The sequence below is a fragment of the Jaculus jaculus genome, chromosome 4, assembly GCF_020740685.1.
Source record: "Jaculus jaculus isolate mJacJac1 chromosome 4, mJacJac1.mat.Y.cur, whole genome shotgun sequence".
In the NCBI taxonomy this organism is placed as follows: Eukaryota; Metazoa; Chordata; class Mammalia; order Rodentia; family Dipodidae; genus Jaculus; species Jaculus jaculus.
The window spans coordinates 47329329-47346468 of record NC_059105.1 but is presented as its reverse complement, the minus strand read 5'-3'; the positions used below and the strand labels follow the sequence as shown (position 1 = coordinate 47346468).

At 39.6% G+C, this 17140-nt stretch overlaps 1 pseudogene; it reads left to right on the top strand.

The window, feature by feature from the left end:
- The first annotated feature begins 13154 nt into the window (after window positions 1–13154).
- On the top strand, window positions 13155–15664 carry LOC123460121 (annotated as a pseudogene).
- The last annotated feature ends 1476 nt before the right edge of the window (window positions 15665–17140 follow it).

The window sequence follows — 17140 nt, the reverse complement described above, 5'->3', positions numbered from 1 at the left end:
GAGAAAGACAGATAGAGGGAGAGAGAGAGAATGGGCGTGCCAGGGCTTCCAGCCTCTGCAAACGAACTCCAGACGTGTGCGCCCCCTTGTGCATCTGGCTAACGTGGGACCTGGGGAACCGAGCCTCGAACCGGGGTCCTTAGGCTTCACAGGCAAGCGCTTAACCGCTAAGCCATCTCTCCAGCCCAAGAAATTATTGTTAAACACATCAGATTTTAAATTATTTCTTACTCTATTTTACTGCTTTGGTATCCACACCTAAGTTTATTACCAATTATTACATTTCAATGAAAAATTTGAGATAACTTCTGATCCATATGCAGTTTTAGTAAAATTATACAGAGACTTCCTATATACTGTGTATAGTAACCCAACCACCATATTTATTACATGAGTATTATCCACTTATTCATTTTCTCTCAGTTTTACTTCAACATAGTCATATGGAGTATATTGAATTCTATATAGCTTTATCTCTGATGTGGGTTAATGATCTAGTTGTTATCCAAATTCTCTAGAGTGCAGTTATTACAGTGTTGCCTTACAAACTGTTGATGTCCTCAAATTCCAACAGCTCTAATTTCTTGAAACCATGCCTACTTTACTATTTCTAAAATTTCATCCCTTCAAAATATTATATAAATAGCCCCAGAGAGATGGCTTAGAAGTTAAGGCACATGCCTGTGAAGACTAACAATCTAGGTTTGATTCCCCAGGACCCACATAAGTCAGATGCACATGGCATTGCATGTGTCTGGAGTTTGTTTGCAATGGGTAGAGAATCTGGCATGCCCAGAAATTATGAAATAGAAAGTGTGAGAGGATTTAGCACTAAAATAGCTGTGGCATTTGCAGAGTAATTTCAATGAGCTAGACAAAGGTGATCTGTGAGGTATGGAAGTGCCTGGGTCATGGATAACAAGCTAATTTTGAAGGGAGCTAAAATTCAAATTCAGGATTGCTATGATTTCAGATACATGTGTGTATATATATATATATATATATATATATATATATATATATATATATATATAATATGAAATATATAGAATTATATATTAAATTAAAACCATATATATATATATATGGGCTTGTGTCTATCTTTTATGTGCAGAATGAAAAATAATTCAAAGATGGCATTAACCTTTCTCTATTTTAAATGTGTATCTACTTTGAATCTAGCATCATGGTTCCTTAGACAGTAAATTCACATTTTTATTTGTACTGGTTTGCTTTTGTTCAGCGCTGACATATAAAGCGCTACATGCCTTATACTTTTAAAAATTGAACTGAGGTAATGAAAGTAGTGATAATTTAGAAGTCACTGCCAGAATGATCTATGAGGCAAGTATCACTGAGTGACTACTGAGCCCTTTGATTATGTATAATGATATAAAAAATGCTCTACACTTTTTCTTTCCACAATAAGTTCATTGGAGACCAAGTCTTTGTATAGCTTTCACAGTATTATCATTTAGGTAATAATGAATAAGGTTTTAAAAACCTATGTGTTATTGAGAAGTCTCACTGAAATAAAAGGAAAAGAACTTGCACATTTTCTATGCTGCATGTAGTTGCAATTTTCTTCTCTATTTATCAACTGGAGAGTTTGACATTTACAGTTTGCCAGTGAGTCAGTCTTAGAAGACAGAGATGGGTCACTTTTATGTGAAAATGTACAACAGACTATAATATTAAAGCAAATCGAGTTGTCAAAAAATCTTGACAAACTCTTTTTTAGTGCATGGATTTTACCATTTCTAGGAGTACCTGTATGCTAACAGCCTTATGCAATACAAGTTTAGTAATCCTTTGATGAAAGTATATTTTATGTGTGGGCATGTGATTTCACAGTTGCATTTTACACTTACAGTCATATGATTGAACTACAAGGTGTGGTAGAGAACTCTAGACTTTTTTTGAGGCATTTACTCATTGATACCCTTGATGGAAGACTCTGCAATGTACCAGGATATACCTGGTCATGTTGATAAGTTTGTAAAGCTAAGCTAAAAGGAAAATCTTGCATAATCTCTAAGTTTATAAAATAGAATTTTTTTTTCTTACTACCAATAGAAGGGATCCCTAGAAACTAATCTCATAGTCTATTCAATAGGAAATGCTTTAAAGAAAATTCTGGAAGCAGCATCAAATGATTATACTTCCTTTTTAAAAATTCAGTTTTGTTAGTGTAAATTAGTTGTGTACATTGATATGGAGTTCAGTTCGAAATTTTAGGCATTGTTACAACATGTTCTGCTCAAATCCAATTATTTATACTTTTCTACTTTTTACTACTGAACCAATATGTGTTAATCACTAGTGTATTTACAGGTGGTTTTCTGTTGAAAGAGAACATGTGTTTTTTGTTTTCTTTAGGTCTGGATATAGCGTAATGTCTTCCAGTTCTATCCATTTGCTGCAAATGACAGAATTATTTTTTATAGATAATCAACCCTTCTTTATGTATGTATACCACATTTACATTATCCATTTATCTGTTACTGAGCACTAGTCTGATCCCATGTCTTAGCTCTTGTGAATAGTACCTCAGTCAACATGGCCATAATTGTGATATGGGTTACTATTGAAGGCTGACTTTTATTTCTTTGAGGATGAATCTAGAAGTGATATGGCTATACCATATTGTTTATTTATGAGAAATCATAAATATTTTATGAGAAATTTCCATGTTGATTTTCATAGTGACCATACTAATTTATATCCATAGTCTACAAGAGTTTGTTCAAGATAGTCTTCAATAATTATCATATTTTTAATTTTTTAAATATTTTTTGTTCATTTTTAAAATTTATTTGAGAGTGACAGAGTCAGAGAGAAAGGCAGAGAGAGAGAGGGAAAAAAGAGAGGAAGAAAGAAAGAGAGAAAGAATGGGCACGCCAGGGCCTCCAGCCACTGAAAACGAACTCCAGATGCATGTCCCCTCTTGTGCATCTGGCTAAAGTGGGTCCTGGGGAATCAGGCCTTGAAGCGGGGTCCTTAGGCTTCACAGGCAAGCACTTAATCATATCTCTCCAGCCCCATAACTTTTGTTTTGTTTTGTTTTTAGTAATAGCCATTCTACCATGTGTTTTTATATTTAATTTATTTATTTGAAACAGAGACAAAAAGGGAGGGAGTGAGAGAGAATGGGATTGCCAGGGCCTCCAGCCACTACAAACAAGCTCCAGATACATGTGCTCCCTTGTGCATCTGGCTTATGTGGGTTCTAGAGAATAGAACCGGGATCCTTTGGCTTTGCAGGCAAATGCCTTAAACACTAATCCATCACTCCAAACCCCAAATTTTCATTAGGATTTTTCTTAATGTTAATGATGTTGTTTATATTGGTTGGAGGCCCTGGCATGTCATTCTCTCTGTCTCTCTTCTATTTCTCTCTGCTTGCAATTAAATAAACATATTTTTAAAAGTTATAGAAAATGTGAAGTAGACAATATAATATATACTAAGTAATAAGGTCTTTTAGTCAAATGCTGTTATCCAATTTAGTTCTGATATTGATATAGAAATTTCCTATAAAAGGAAAATATTTAATAGTAAAATTTCTAAGAAAGTATTTACAAGGCCTATATGCAAAACAGCTATAAGTGAAGATAATTAAGAAAAATAAGCAGGCATAACTGACTAAAAAATTGTGTCATCTGCCATGCCCCATTAATCCAAGAACTAGGAGGCTGAGGTAGGGTTTTCAGGTGTTCAAGGCCAACCTGAGCAGCAGGCTGAGGTGCCGGTCAGCCTGGGATAAAATTAAGGCTTGCTTTAAAAAGAAGTGTCTTCAACGGAGAGTAAGTTAGAACCTGGAAAATTGAGATAAGACTTACTTTTTTGATAGACAGTATGGTAGGTTTAGGCCCTCTTATACCCCGTGATTGATGGTAGCTTAATATTGTAGAGTGGGCTTGTGTTTGGGTATGGTTCTGACTTGTTTCCCAGCTCCAGCTATGGGTCTAGTACCACTGAGTGGATCAGTTAGCCAAATCAAGAGCAATTGATTCCTCACCATGGCTGTGTACCACTATTGCACTTGTGTGGGCATCACATCCGGTTATTTGTTGCTAATTAGGTTAAACAATGTGTTGCTTGGACAGATCTTGGTCATTTCCCCCAGTCGCCTATGTAGCACCTTCTGGCACTAGACACTCTGACTGTCTGGGGACTGACTCTCTCTATGTTGGGTCATGATTTGCAGAGACATTTATCATACCAATAACTGGGGGCTAATGCCACAATGCACGACCCATTTTCATTAACAAGGAGGATCTAATGGGAAGGGGTAGATCACAGATGAGCCTAAATAATGGTACCAAACTGCCTGTATTTACTGAAAAGAAAACTAATAAATTAAATTAAAAAAAAATAAAGTAAAAAAAAAAGAAGTGTCTTTTATATCACTCCTAATAGTTGTCTTTTTGTTAAAAAAAAGTTTCTTTTCCCTTGGCTGATTCATTAAGCCTCAGATCTAAAACTCTAATATAGGATACCAGAGAAAAAACAAGCTGTGAGAAAGAAGGGTATTAAGAGTGGCTGGAAAAAGCATGAAGCCACTGGTTAGGCTTTCTCTGAGCTATTTCACTACCAATGGGTTTCTTGGTATCTTATTGGCTATAATGTTGAAAGTCAACAACAGCTGCTTTAGTAGGAACCAAAGCCGGAGAGGTATCCTATATATCAGGCATGCTCAGAGATGCACACACACAAATACAGACATATCTATTATTTTTTTGTTTGTTTGTTTGTTTGTTTCCATGGTGGGGTCTCACTCTAGCCCAAACTGACCTGAAAATCACTATGTTGTCTCAGGTTGGTCTTGAACCTGTGGCAACCTCCTACTTCTGCCTACCAAGTAATGTGATTAAAGGCATGCACCATCACACCTATTTGTTTTTATAGAACACATAAAAAAGAAAAGTGTTCCAAAGGAGTTTTGTGATGGACAATTGCTTGAATCTAGAAATACTTGACTCATCAATTTTCTGATGCTTTGAAAAGTCTGTTTTGAATTCTCATTTAAATTAAATAAAACACAGGAAACTCAAGATTTATTTCTTTATTTTCCAATGTTATAAATCTTTACTATCCTTTGATTTTCCTCATCAGATAAAGAATACTTATCTAAATAAACTTCCTTTGAATTGAAACATTTCATCCTGGAGGTAGCCTACTTAGGAAATTCCAAATTGTAATATGGGTTCTGGAAGACCCTAGAAGCTTCAAAGTTTTAAGGCTCAGGAAGTAAACACCTCACAAGATTCATATGTCTTCCCTCCCCCAAAATTACTAAAGGAGCAAGGACTTCTTGGGAGAGTTGGACACTGGGAATGAGCTGCAGAGATGCAACTTTTGTGTGGCATCACTGATGATGGAGTTGGCTTTTCTGTGAGGCCTTTGAGTTGTCCACGCTCTTGTCAAGAGCCCTTCATCTATACTCTTTCCAGTAACCCCAATAAACCCATTGGCTCACGAAGTTGGACTTTAGTGTAGTTGTTCTTTGATCTGTTTTGGGGGCCCTATCTGGGGTAAACAGATGTGTGTTTAAGTCTACACAGGAAAAAAGTTATCTTAATGCAATACATTTTTAAGATACAGGATGGTCTAACTTATTCATTTACTAATATAGAAATATATCCCCCAAATTAGGACACAAATTAGCCAAATTCATATTAACAGTTATAACAGTAATAGAACCAGAAATGAGACCATTATCTCTTCTCAAGAGACATCCAAATTAAATTTTAGACTCATATTTGGAGAAAACTTCTATTTTCATTCATTTACTCACTTAGCCCTTGATTTATTCATTCATTAATTATTTTTTATTATTTATTTTAGTTTTATTTATTATTATTATTATTATTTTGATTTACTGTCAAGGCCTAAGTAAAATCTAGTCTTTCCTATGATCTACTTGAGCCCTGCCCTATATCTGGAGGCCTAAGATGTCCCCACACATTGAGCATCAACTACAATAGTTATTATATTAGGTGAACTTTGTTTAGAATCAAGAATTTTTTTTAAAGAACAAGTATTTCGTTATTTACTATATAATTAATACTTATTGTATATCAGGGCCAAAATTATGAAAGAACAGAAGATAAAACAGATGATCCCCATCATTAAGTTTGAACAACATATAAAAATAAATCAATAGCTCCCTGCGCCCAAGGGTGTGCCAGCACCGTGGAGAGTGAGTCGGCCACAGCCCTGTTCCCTGCGTGCTCCTTCCAGTCACGTGGTCACAGTAGGTCTCCCTGCAGCTGGCTTGGGGTGACTTGGACCCTGTGAGCTTGCTGTGGAAGCAGATACCTTGATCCACCTTGCTGATTGAAGTGCCCCTGGTTCCCTATTTCCAGATATCCTGCACCAGAGGGTGCAGGTGGTGCTTAGTGAGGAGGCCAGATAACTGGCTCCTTCCAGTTCCATGGAACAGGTAAGGCCCACTGCACCTGGTTTCAGGAGGTATGGCCCCTAGGTGGGGGCTGTGGAAGCAGGCCTTTTGCTCTGATATCCTGATTGTCCACTGGGTAATGCATCCCAATCCACCTGAGTTAGAGGGTGCACTGGCCACTTTAGGAGCTGGCCTCTTGCCTCTGGCTCTCCAACTTCCTCTCACCTGGTTCCCCAACCCATGATCCCTGTGTGCTGAAGAGTATGTGCAACTAGAGTGAGTCATCCAGAGCTCCCAGTTTCCCAGGAAAATTATCCCTCATAATAGAGAGTGAAAGGAAAACTTTCCATGAAAAATTCAACTCTGTGATTCTATGAATTTAAAGCCAAACCTCCATAAAACACTTCAGGGAATACTCCACACAGAAAAGTCAAACAACCAATCTCAAGATCCAACAAGAAGAAGATCACAATAACTAAAATTAAACTAGGCTCAAACAAGTACAAAACACGAGGAAGCACCAAGCCCAATAAAGCAACACATCATGACAGGGATTAATTCAAACCTACAGTAATAACCTTAAATAGTAATGGTCTCAACTCACCCATCAAAAGACACTAGTTATAAAGAAGTATCAAAAAAAAAAATGGAACTTTCTATCTTGTATCTTCTAGAAACCCACCTCACCACTAAAAAGACAGACATCTCAGGGTAAAAGGATGGAAAAAAGAAAACAAACAGTCATTGCTATATAAATATATGATAACTTAGACTTCAAACCAAAAGAAATCAAAAAGGACAATGAAGGCCACTTCTTATTCATCAAGGGAATGATCCAACATGAGAACATCACATTCATAACTCTATATGCATCAATAAGAGGTACACAACAGTTTAGTAAACAAAACCTACCTGACAACAAAAGAGAAGTAAACGCCAACACCATCATCATCAGAGTCTTCAATACTCCCTTATCATCAATGGACAGATCATCCAAGCAGAAAAATCAATTGGGAAATAATAGAGTACAACAACACCATAGATCAACTAGACCTAATGGACATCTACAGAACTTTCCACCCCAACTCTACAGGATACTCATCTTTCTCAGGAGTCCACAGACCTTCTCCAAAATAGACCACATATTAGCCCACAAAGCATGCCTCCATAAAAATAGAAAAATTTGAAGTAACTTCCTGCATTATATCAGATCATAATGCTTTAAAGCTAGAAGTTAACAACAATAGACACGACAAGAATTTTATAAGCAGCTCCCATAGCCTGGGTCTGAGTTCCCTGTGCGGTCAGTGTGAGGGCAGGCATGGTGGTCTGGAGTGAGTGGGCCAAACCCTTTTCTGGTCCTCTTCCACAGACTGGGCCTGAGTTCCCTGGGTTGTCAGGGTGTGGGCATGTGTGGCAGTCTGGAGTGAGTATGCCAGAACCATTTCTGCCCCCTCCCACCACCCAGGTCTGAGTTACCTGTGTGGACAGTTTGAGGGTATCTTGACTGGACACTAAGTACCATCATAACTGTTCACCTGAGACAGAGGTTAAACAGGCTAATGCATACAAACTTGCTTTCTCCTAAGTAAAATAAAGGGTGTGATGGGGATGACACAAAATCTGAACCCAGATTGAACTGGTACCATAGAATCCTATATTCTGTAAATAAGACTAAAAGGTGGAACCCTCCAGCAGACCTCAGAGGGTACAACTGAATTGAAGGGACCTGGAGGGAGTGAGATGAAACCTAACCTCAAATTTCTCCTGCTTCTCTTTCTTCTCTGTTTTTGCTTGTCTTTTTTCCCTTATCACTGACCTCTAATTCCCTGTCGCAAGATGTGGTCTATATCTGCAGTGAGCTGTTGATCAAAGAGACCTACTGGATCTCCCAAAGCAAACAAGACAGACTTCTGTCAGAGCACTTGATTACCCACCAGTGGTTAATGGTAAGACCCTACTGCTGAAGACACCGATTACTATTGGCACAGACCATGGAGAGGCTTAATTGGAATGCAGAGGAGAGCCAGTCCTCATATCTAGTGCTAGAAGGTGCTACATGAGCTACCAGGAAAGTGGCCAGCATCTGTCCAAGCAACTCCAAGTCTAAGTAACTCAGAAGCAAACTTGACATGATGCTCATACAAGTACAATAGTGGCACACAGCCATGATGGGTAACCAACTGCTCTTGGATTGGCTAACAGATCTGCTCAGTGGAAAGGTAACCATATCTGGAACTGGGAAACAATCATATCCAGATAATGATTCTGCTTTCCATTGTCAAGTTCCCACTAACCTTACATTATAAAAGTGTCTAAACCCTTATAATTCTCTCTAAATTAATAATGATTATCCCATTTACTTGGTGCTGACTTCATTATCCTTTGGAGAATCTGCTTCTCTTTTTCAGTTGGGAAGTAGACTTGAGGAGATAAATGACCCGGCACAGTCCACCCTAGCCCCAGCTGAAACCACGGAGGAACTGGTGAATTTAGCAAGAATGCTGTGCTCTCTGTTAAGCTAATAGCAGCACAAGGGTGATGAGAAAGATACTGAGGATACTCAACACCTACCAAATCAGACATCTAGATGCTCCTAAGTGCCCATCACTGAAGTAGACTTAAAATGTTCCAAGAATGGCTCAGGGATTCTTGCAGAAGAGGGGTCAGAAGATTGTTAGAGCCACAAGTTGGGACATTTAGCACAGACATTGCCTCTCCTCCATAAATGATTACTGCCACATAATGCATGACTCCCAATACCCTTGGGGTTGATGTGCATCCCCAATGAAGAAGGCCTCTTCAGAAAAGGGGCAGGGAGGAGGGAAAGGATTGTACCAACATGCAATATTAACATACAAAATATATATATGAAGAATTTCACAAGCTACTGGGCACTAAACAATAAACTTTTAAACAATGAGTGGGTTGTGGAAGAAATATAATAATTGTAAAATTCCTTTTTTTTTATTTTTTTGTGTTCATTTTTTATTTATTTATTTGAGAGGGACAGACATAGAGAGAAAGACAGATGGAGGGAGAGAGAGAGAATGGACGCGCCAGGGCTTCCAGCCTCTGCAAACGAACTCCAGACGCGTGCGCCCCCTTGTGCATCTGGCTAACGTGGGATCTGGGGAACCGAGCCTCTAACCGGGGTCCTTCGGCTTCACAGGCAAGCGCTTAACCGCTAAGCCATCTCTCCAGCCCAATTGTAAAATTCCTAACATTAAATGATAATGAAATCAGAACCTGCTAAAACTTATGGAACACATTGTAGGCAGTCCTATGGGGAAAATTCTTAGCAGTACATGCTTTTAGAAAAAACACAGAGAAATCCAAAATTAATAACCTGACAGTCCACCTAAATGTGCTGGGAAATTAAAAAGAATCCAATTTGAAGTACTCCACATATAAAGAAATAATCAAGATCAGAGTAGAGATTCAGGAATTGGAAACTCAGAAAACAATTTTAAAAATTGATAAAATGAAGAGCTGGTTCTTTGAAAAATAAGCATGACTGATAAAACCCTGGTCAATTCAAACAAGAAAAAAAAAAAAAAAACATGGTCTCAAATTAACAAAATAAGAAGTGAAAAAGTAGAGATCACAACAGACATCAATGAAAATGGAAGAATAATCAGGGCATACTTCCAAAAACCTCTATTCCACAAAATTGGATAATCTGGAAGTAATGTATTAATTCCTATTCACATACCAACTACCAAAACTAAACTCAGAACAGATTAATCTCCTAATCAAACTTATCACTTTAATCAAGATTGGGAAGCTAATCAAAATTTTCCCTAATAGAAAAGTCCAGGACTGGATGGCTTTTTGGCTGAAATCTATCAAGCCCCAACTGAAGAACTGAAACAAATTTTGGTCAATTTGTTTCATGTAATCAGAGAAAAGGGAATCCTCCCCAACTCCCTTTATGAAGTTAGCATCACCCTAATACATAACGAGACAGAAATGCAACAAAATAAAATTATAGGCCTATATCCCTGATGAACATAGATGTAAGGATCCTCAACAAAATCCTTGCAAACCAAATTCAACAACTCAACAAAAGCATTACCCAAATTGATCCATTAGCTTTATCCCAGGGATGCATGAATGGTTCAACATATGGAAAATGGTCAACATAATACACCACATAAACTTAACAATAAGAACCATATGATCATTTCAATTAATGTAGAGAAGGCCTTTGACAAAATATAACACCACTTCATGATAAAAATGCTGGAAAGATGGGCATGGAGGGCTTAAGTCTTAACACAATAAAGGCTTTGTATAAAGCTCACAAAGTCCAAATAATACTTAATGGAAAAAAAACCTCAATGAGCTCCCACTGAGATAGGGAAGAAGGCAGGGTTGCCCACTCTCACTTTTTCCCTTCAACGTAGTACTAGAAGTACTAGCCCAAGCAATAAAACAGGAGAAAGAAAAAAGGGATTGAAATAGGAAAGAAAGAAGTCAAGTTATCCCTATTTATAGATGACAAGATCCTGTACATAAATGACCCAAAAGTCTCCATCTTGAAACTTCTAAAGGTGATTAATTCCTTCAATGAAGTGGGGGTATATAATATCAATATACAAAAATCAATAGCCTTTGTATATCCAAAGGACAAATATACATAGAAGGAAATCAGTGAAGCTGGCATATTTTTAATAGCAACAAAACTATTAAATACCTTGGAATAACACTAAACAAGGATGTGAAAAGCATATATAATGAAAACATTTAAAAGCTCAAGAAAAAAAATTAAGGAGGACTTGAGAAGATAGAAATACCTCCCATGCTTCTAGATAGATAGAATTAATATTGTGAAAATGGAAATTCTACCAAAATCATTATACAGATTTAATGCAATACCAGTAAAAATTCCAGTATTATTCCTCACAGATAGAAAAATGATTTATAAATAAATCATATGGAAACCTACATTTTTGGACAATGGAACACAAAGGAGCCTTAGATTGTTGCTAGAAAATTTTTAGTGCCAGGGATGGGATAACTTCCAGTGAATTGTTGGCCAGAGAGGTTCCTGATGCCACCAAAACATTATAGGCCATTGCCAAGGCCCTTGATTTCCCACCAGGAAGAGATTGTAAGACCCTATTGCTGAAGACTCTATATAGTTGGGCTGAGAAATCCTGCTGGAACTGAGCTTATAACCTCCTCCATGTAGACCAGCTGACAGAAAGCTGGAAGAAGCCATTCTACATGCAGTTCAATGGGAGAAAGAGAAAACACTAGTGAAAATACTCAATAGTGGAAACTGCAAGCCTTATATTTGGCCAGCCGGGCCAAATGAGCCAATAGGTGCCATAGTGGCACATCTGTCATGGTGGAAACCAACTGCCCTCTAATTGGACTTGAGGCCTGTTCCATGGGAAGGAATACATCTGAAACTGAAAATTTAAAACAGGTTTACTCATGAGCCCTAGGGGTGTAATGTCTGTTGATGTATGGATAAATGTATATACTGTGCTCATCAAACTGTCCAGGAAACACTTCACTTAGTGTTCATACCCTTATATTAATGGTAATCTCACTTTTGATAGAGAATCTTCTCTTTTCAGATGGCATTGACCTTGAGAAAACTCACAAGGCATCATGGTGCTAGAAAAAAAGTGATAGGAGTGCTCATCACTGCAATATCTCTATCACACCTTCCAAGGTTCAGGGTCTATTGTGGAAGAGGTGGCAGAAAGACTGTAAGAGCCAAAGGAAGGGTAGGACTCCTTACAATGTGCTCCCCCCGAGACACAAAATGGCCTGGATATTCATGACCTCGCAGTGCCTTACACTACCGACACAAGACCATAATAGGAGGAAATATGACATCAAATAAGAGAGACTGATAGAGATGGGGAGGAGATATGATGGAAAATGGAGTTTCAAAGGGGAAAGTGGGGGAAGGGAGGTATTACCATAGGATATTTTTTATAATCATGGAAGTTGTTAATAATAAAAAAAATTGAAGGAAAAAAATGATCTCAGAATTCATATGGAACAGCAGCAGGCCTCACATATCCAAACATATCTTCAGTGGAAAAAAGAAACACATCTGGTGGTATCACCATGCCTGATCTAAAGCTATATTACAAAGCCATAGTAACAAAAACAGCATGGCACTGAAAATTAAACAAGCACTTAACCAATGGGGATGCAGGAAGCTACATGGCTTTTGCACAGACAAATGCATCATAAACAGAACCAATATATTACCCACTGAGTGGGACAAAAGCTTCAGCAGGTATACCACTGAGAGAAGCCTAGTATCTAGAATCTACAAAGAACTCCAAAAACTAAATAATAAATCAAACAACTCACTCTAAAACTGGGGTAGAGAACTGAATAAGGAGTTCTCAGAGGAAGAATTACAAATGGCTATCACACACTTAAGAAAATGTTTAATATCCCTAACCATTAGGGAAGTTCAAATTAAAATAACTATGAGATTCCAACTAACCACAGTAAGGATAGGAAACATTGAAATGTCAAATGAAAACAAATGTTGGTGAGGATGTGGAGAAATAGTAACCATCATTCATAGTTGGTGGGACTATAACCTGATAAAACTAATCATCAAGCATGGTCGGTGGTAATATAACCTGGTAAAACTACTGTGGAAATCAGTATGGAGACTCCTAAAAAGGATGAATATAGTTACCAACAGATCCACTTATCCCTTTAATGAGCATTTACCTTAAAAGCTCCATGGGCAGAGCCGAGAATGGGAGCCAAGCGCAGCGTCTGAACCGTACACCGATCTCCTCTCCGCGCTCTCTCTCCACCTCGCTCTCGCCGCCTGCCCACCTTCCTTCCCGCCTGCCCGCGGCCGCCCAGAACGCCTTCCACCATGGCTACCTCAGCAAGTTCCAACTTGAACAAAGGCATCAAGCAGATGTACATGGCCCTGCCTCAAGGCGAGAAAGTCCAAGCCATGTATGTCTGGATCGATGGTACCGGAGAAGGGCTGCGCTGCAAGACCCGCACCCTGGACTGTGAGCTCAAGTGTGTAGAAGAGTTGCCGGAATGGAATTTTGATGGCTCTAGCACTTTCCAGTCTGAAGGCTCCAACAGTGACATGTACCTCCTCCCAGTTGCCATGTTCCATGACCCTTTCCGCAAGGATCCCAACAAGCTGGTGTTCTGTGAAGTTTTCAAGTATAATCGGAAGCCTGCCGAAACCGATTTAAGGCACACCTGTAAGCGGATCATGGACATGGTCAGCAACCAGCACCCCTGGTTTGGAATGGAGCAGGAATACACTCTCATGGGGACGGATGGGCACCCCTTTGGTTGGCCTTCCAATGGCTTCCCTGGGCCCCAAGGCCCGTATTACTGTGGCGTGGGAGCTGACAAAGCCTATGGCAGAGACATCGTGGAGGCTCACTACCAGGCCTGCTTATATGCTGGAGTCAAGATCACGGGAACAAATGCCTAGGTCATGCCTGCCCAGTGGGAATTCCAAATTGGACCCTGTGAAGGAATCCGCATGGGAGATCACCTGTAGGTGGCTCGCTTTATCTTACATCGTGTATGTGAAGACTTTGGCGTGATAGCAACCTTTGACCCTAAGCCCATTCCTGGGAACTGGAACGGCGCAGGCTGCCATACCAACTTCAGCACGAAGGCCATGCGGGAGGAGAATGGCCTGAAGTACATTGAGGAGGCCATTGAGAAACTCAGCAAGCGGCACCAGTACCACATCCGTGCCTATGATCCCAAGGGAGGCCTGGACAATGCCCGGCACCTGACTGGCTTCCAGGAGACCTCCAACATCAACGACTTTTCCGCCAGTGTTGCCAACCGCAGCGCCAGCATCCGCATTCCCCGGTCTGTTGGCCAGGAGAAGAGGGGTTATTTTGAAGACCGGCGCCCTTCTGCCAACTGCGACCCCTTTGCAGTGACAGAGGCCATCATCCGTACGTGTCTTCTCAACGAGACTGGCGACGAGCCCTTCCAGTACAAAAACTAAGGGGACGATGCTTCCAGCGACTGAGCCCTTCCCAGCTCTTCATCCCACTGCAACTCTCCCTCTCCCTGGTGTCTTAATTATCCTCATTACTCAAAAGTGGGATTTCAAGGTCTTTTTATTCCTCATGCCCAGTGAACCTTGCTTTTCCTTGGTCAGGATAGAAGGGTCAAGTTCTTAATCTCCATGTACCCAGCCCCCGTTTTCTTCCTTTCTAATGTGTGGGTGGGCGCAGGGAAAGGTGGTGACTGCTTCTCTCTGGAGGTGTCCTTGTTTGGTAGATGTCACCTCCGCACAAAGCAGCGTGTGAAGGAGGGGAGAACTTCCTCTAAAGGACAGCTGGAAGGGCAGGCTGACTACTTATGATGGCATGTCTCCTTCAATTCTTAAGATTAAACCAACTCTCACTAGTGGAGGTTAGGAGAAGAGCAAGAACTGGGGGTTAGTTTACCTCTTGTGTTTCTCTTGCTTGGAGCCACCCACACCCTTCACAAACAGCAGCTCAGCAACAACAGATGGCTGTCCTACCTTAAGAGAAGAAAAGTTCTTTACTGCTTGGTCCTCCATTTATAACACAAAGCAAAAGTAGTATTTTTATATTTAAATGTAAAAACAAAAAAATTATATAAGGGTTGTGGATATGTGTGTTTTTCTAAAGAAAACAAACATCCTGGTCACTGGGTGCCAAATGTGAGGTAAATTATTTGGTTCAAGGGTCCCCTTTGTAAGTAAAGGAAGTAGCAGTGGGGAACATAGTACTAGAAAAATTGGTTATTTGGGACTGTTCCTCATTTTACCAGGATTTGCCTGCCCATTTTTTGCAGGCAATAGGTACACATTACTTGCAGTCTCTGAGCCCCGTGTCTAACTCTAGAAGACACACACGCACTTGTCCACAAGTGGGTTTAGAAGTATGAGTTGGCTGGTCAACTTTGTTACTGACAAGGGGGTGTTGGGGTTATTTTTTGGTGGGATATTAGCATGTCACTAAAGCAGGCCTTTTGATATATTAAATTTTTTAAAGCAAAACAAGTTTTAGATTTTAATCAGATTTGTAGGGTTTCTAAGTCTAGTTTTACAGAATTGCCTGTTTGCTTCAACTGTCTTTCCATTTGCTTCTTGGTGGAGCTGGGGACAGATTTGGAGTTAAAACACTTGTAATTTTGTATCCTAGTGTCTTGTTCTCCCAGCAAAATGTTCTTGTTTGTTAAAATTCCTAGGGAGTAGTCTTTCCTATCATAATAAACACGCGCCGCCCTGTCAAAAAAAAAAAAAAAAAAAAAAAGCTCCATGCCTCAGTTCAGAGATATTTGCTCAACTATTTTTATAGCTGCTCCATTCATAATAGCTAAGAACTGGATTCAACCCACATGCTCATCATTGATGAATGGATAACCAAGATGTGATATATCTCCATGATGGAATTCTTAGCAGTATGAAAAAAATGACACAATGAAATTATTAGAAAAAATAGACTTGGAACAGATCATTCTCAGTGATCTCGCCCAATCACAGAAAGACAACCATTGCATGGTCTCATTCATCTGTGGTTCCTAACCTGGATCAGCCAGAGTTGCTGGCATACCCGATAGGCATCTTGAGGCCTGTACAATAGGGAAGGTAGGGCTTGAGGGGAGGGGAAGGTTTTCAGGGACACAAAACTGAACCCAAGTTGAAGTGCTACCATAGAAACCTATATCCTGAAAGATAGACTAACAGGTTAGATCCTCAACAGGACCTGGTGGTGGAGGGCACGTAACTATGTGGGCCTGGATAGGGTATGATGAAGAATAACCTTAAATGCCTCCTGTTTCCCTTCCTTTTCTTTTCTTTTCTTTTCTTTTCTTTTCTTTTCTTTTCTTTTCTTTTCTTTTCTTTTCTTTTCTTTTCTTTTCTTTCTTTCTTTCTTTCTTTCTTTCTTTCTTTCTTTCTTTCTTTCTTTCTTTATCTTTCATTTTTTTCCTTTTCCCTTGACCCTAGCCTATAAGTTCTAGTACCAGGATGTGGTTAACACCCACAATATGCTGTTGATCAGAGAGAACTACCAGGTCTCCCAAAACAAGACAGACTTCTGTCAGAACACTTGATTACCCACCAGAATTTAATGGTAAGACCCTACTGCCAAAGAAACCATATACTGTTTACCACAGAGTAGAGAAAGACCTGGCTGGAATCCAGAAGAGAGCCAGTTCCCAGTTAGCCCATTTAGTGCTGGAAAGCACTACAAGAGCTACCAAGAGAAAGTGGCCAATATCTGTCCAAGCAACTCAAAGTCTAAGCTACTCAGAAGCAAACAACCTGATGTGAAGCTCACACAAGTGCAACAGTGGCACACAGCCATGGTGGGTAACCAACTGCTCTAGATTTGGCTAACAAATCTACTCAGTGGAAAGGAAAACATATCTGGAACTAGGAAACAAGTCAGAATCATATCCAGATAATGATTTTGCTTTTTAAATTATTTATTTATTTGAGAGTAACAGACAGACAAGGAGGCAGATAGAGATAGACAGAGAGTGGGTGTGCCAGGGCTTCCAGCCACTGCAAATGAACTCCAGACATGTGCACCCCTTTGTGCATCTGGCTAACATGGGTCCTGGGGAGTTGAGCCTCAAACAGGGGTCCTTAGGCTTCACAGGCAAGTGCTTAACTGCTAAGCAATCTCTCTTGCCCTGATTTTGGTTTTTAATAACAAGCTCCCACTAATCTTGGACTATAAGAGGCTCTACACCCATTAAATT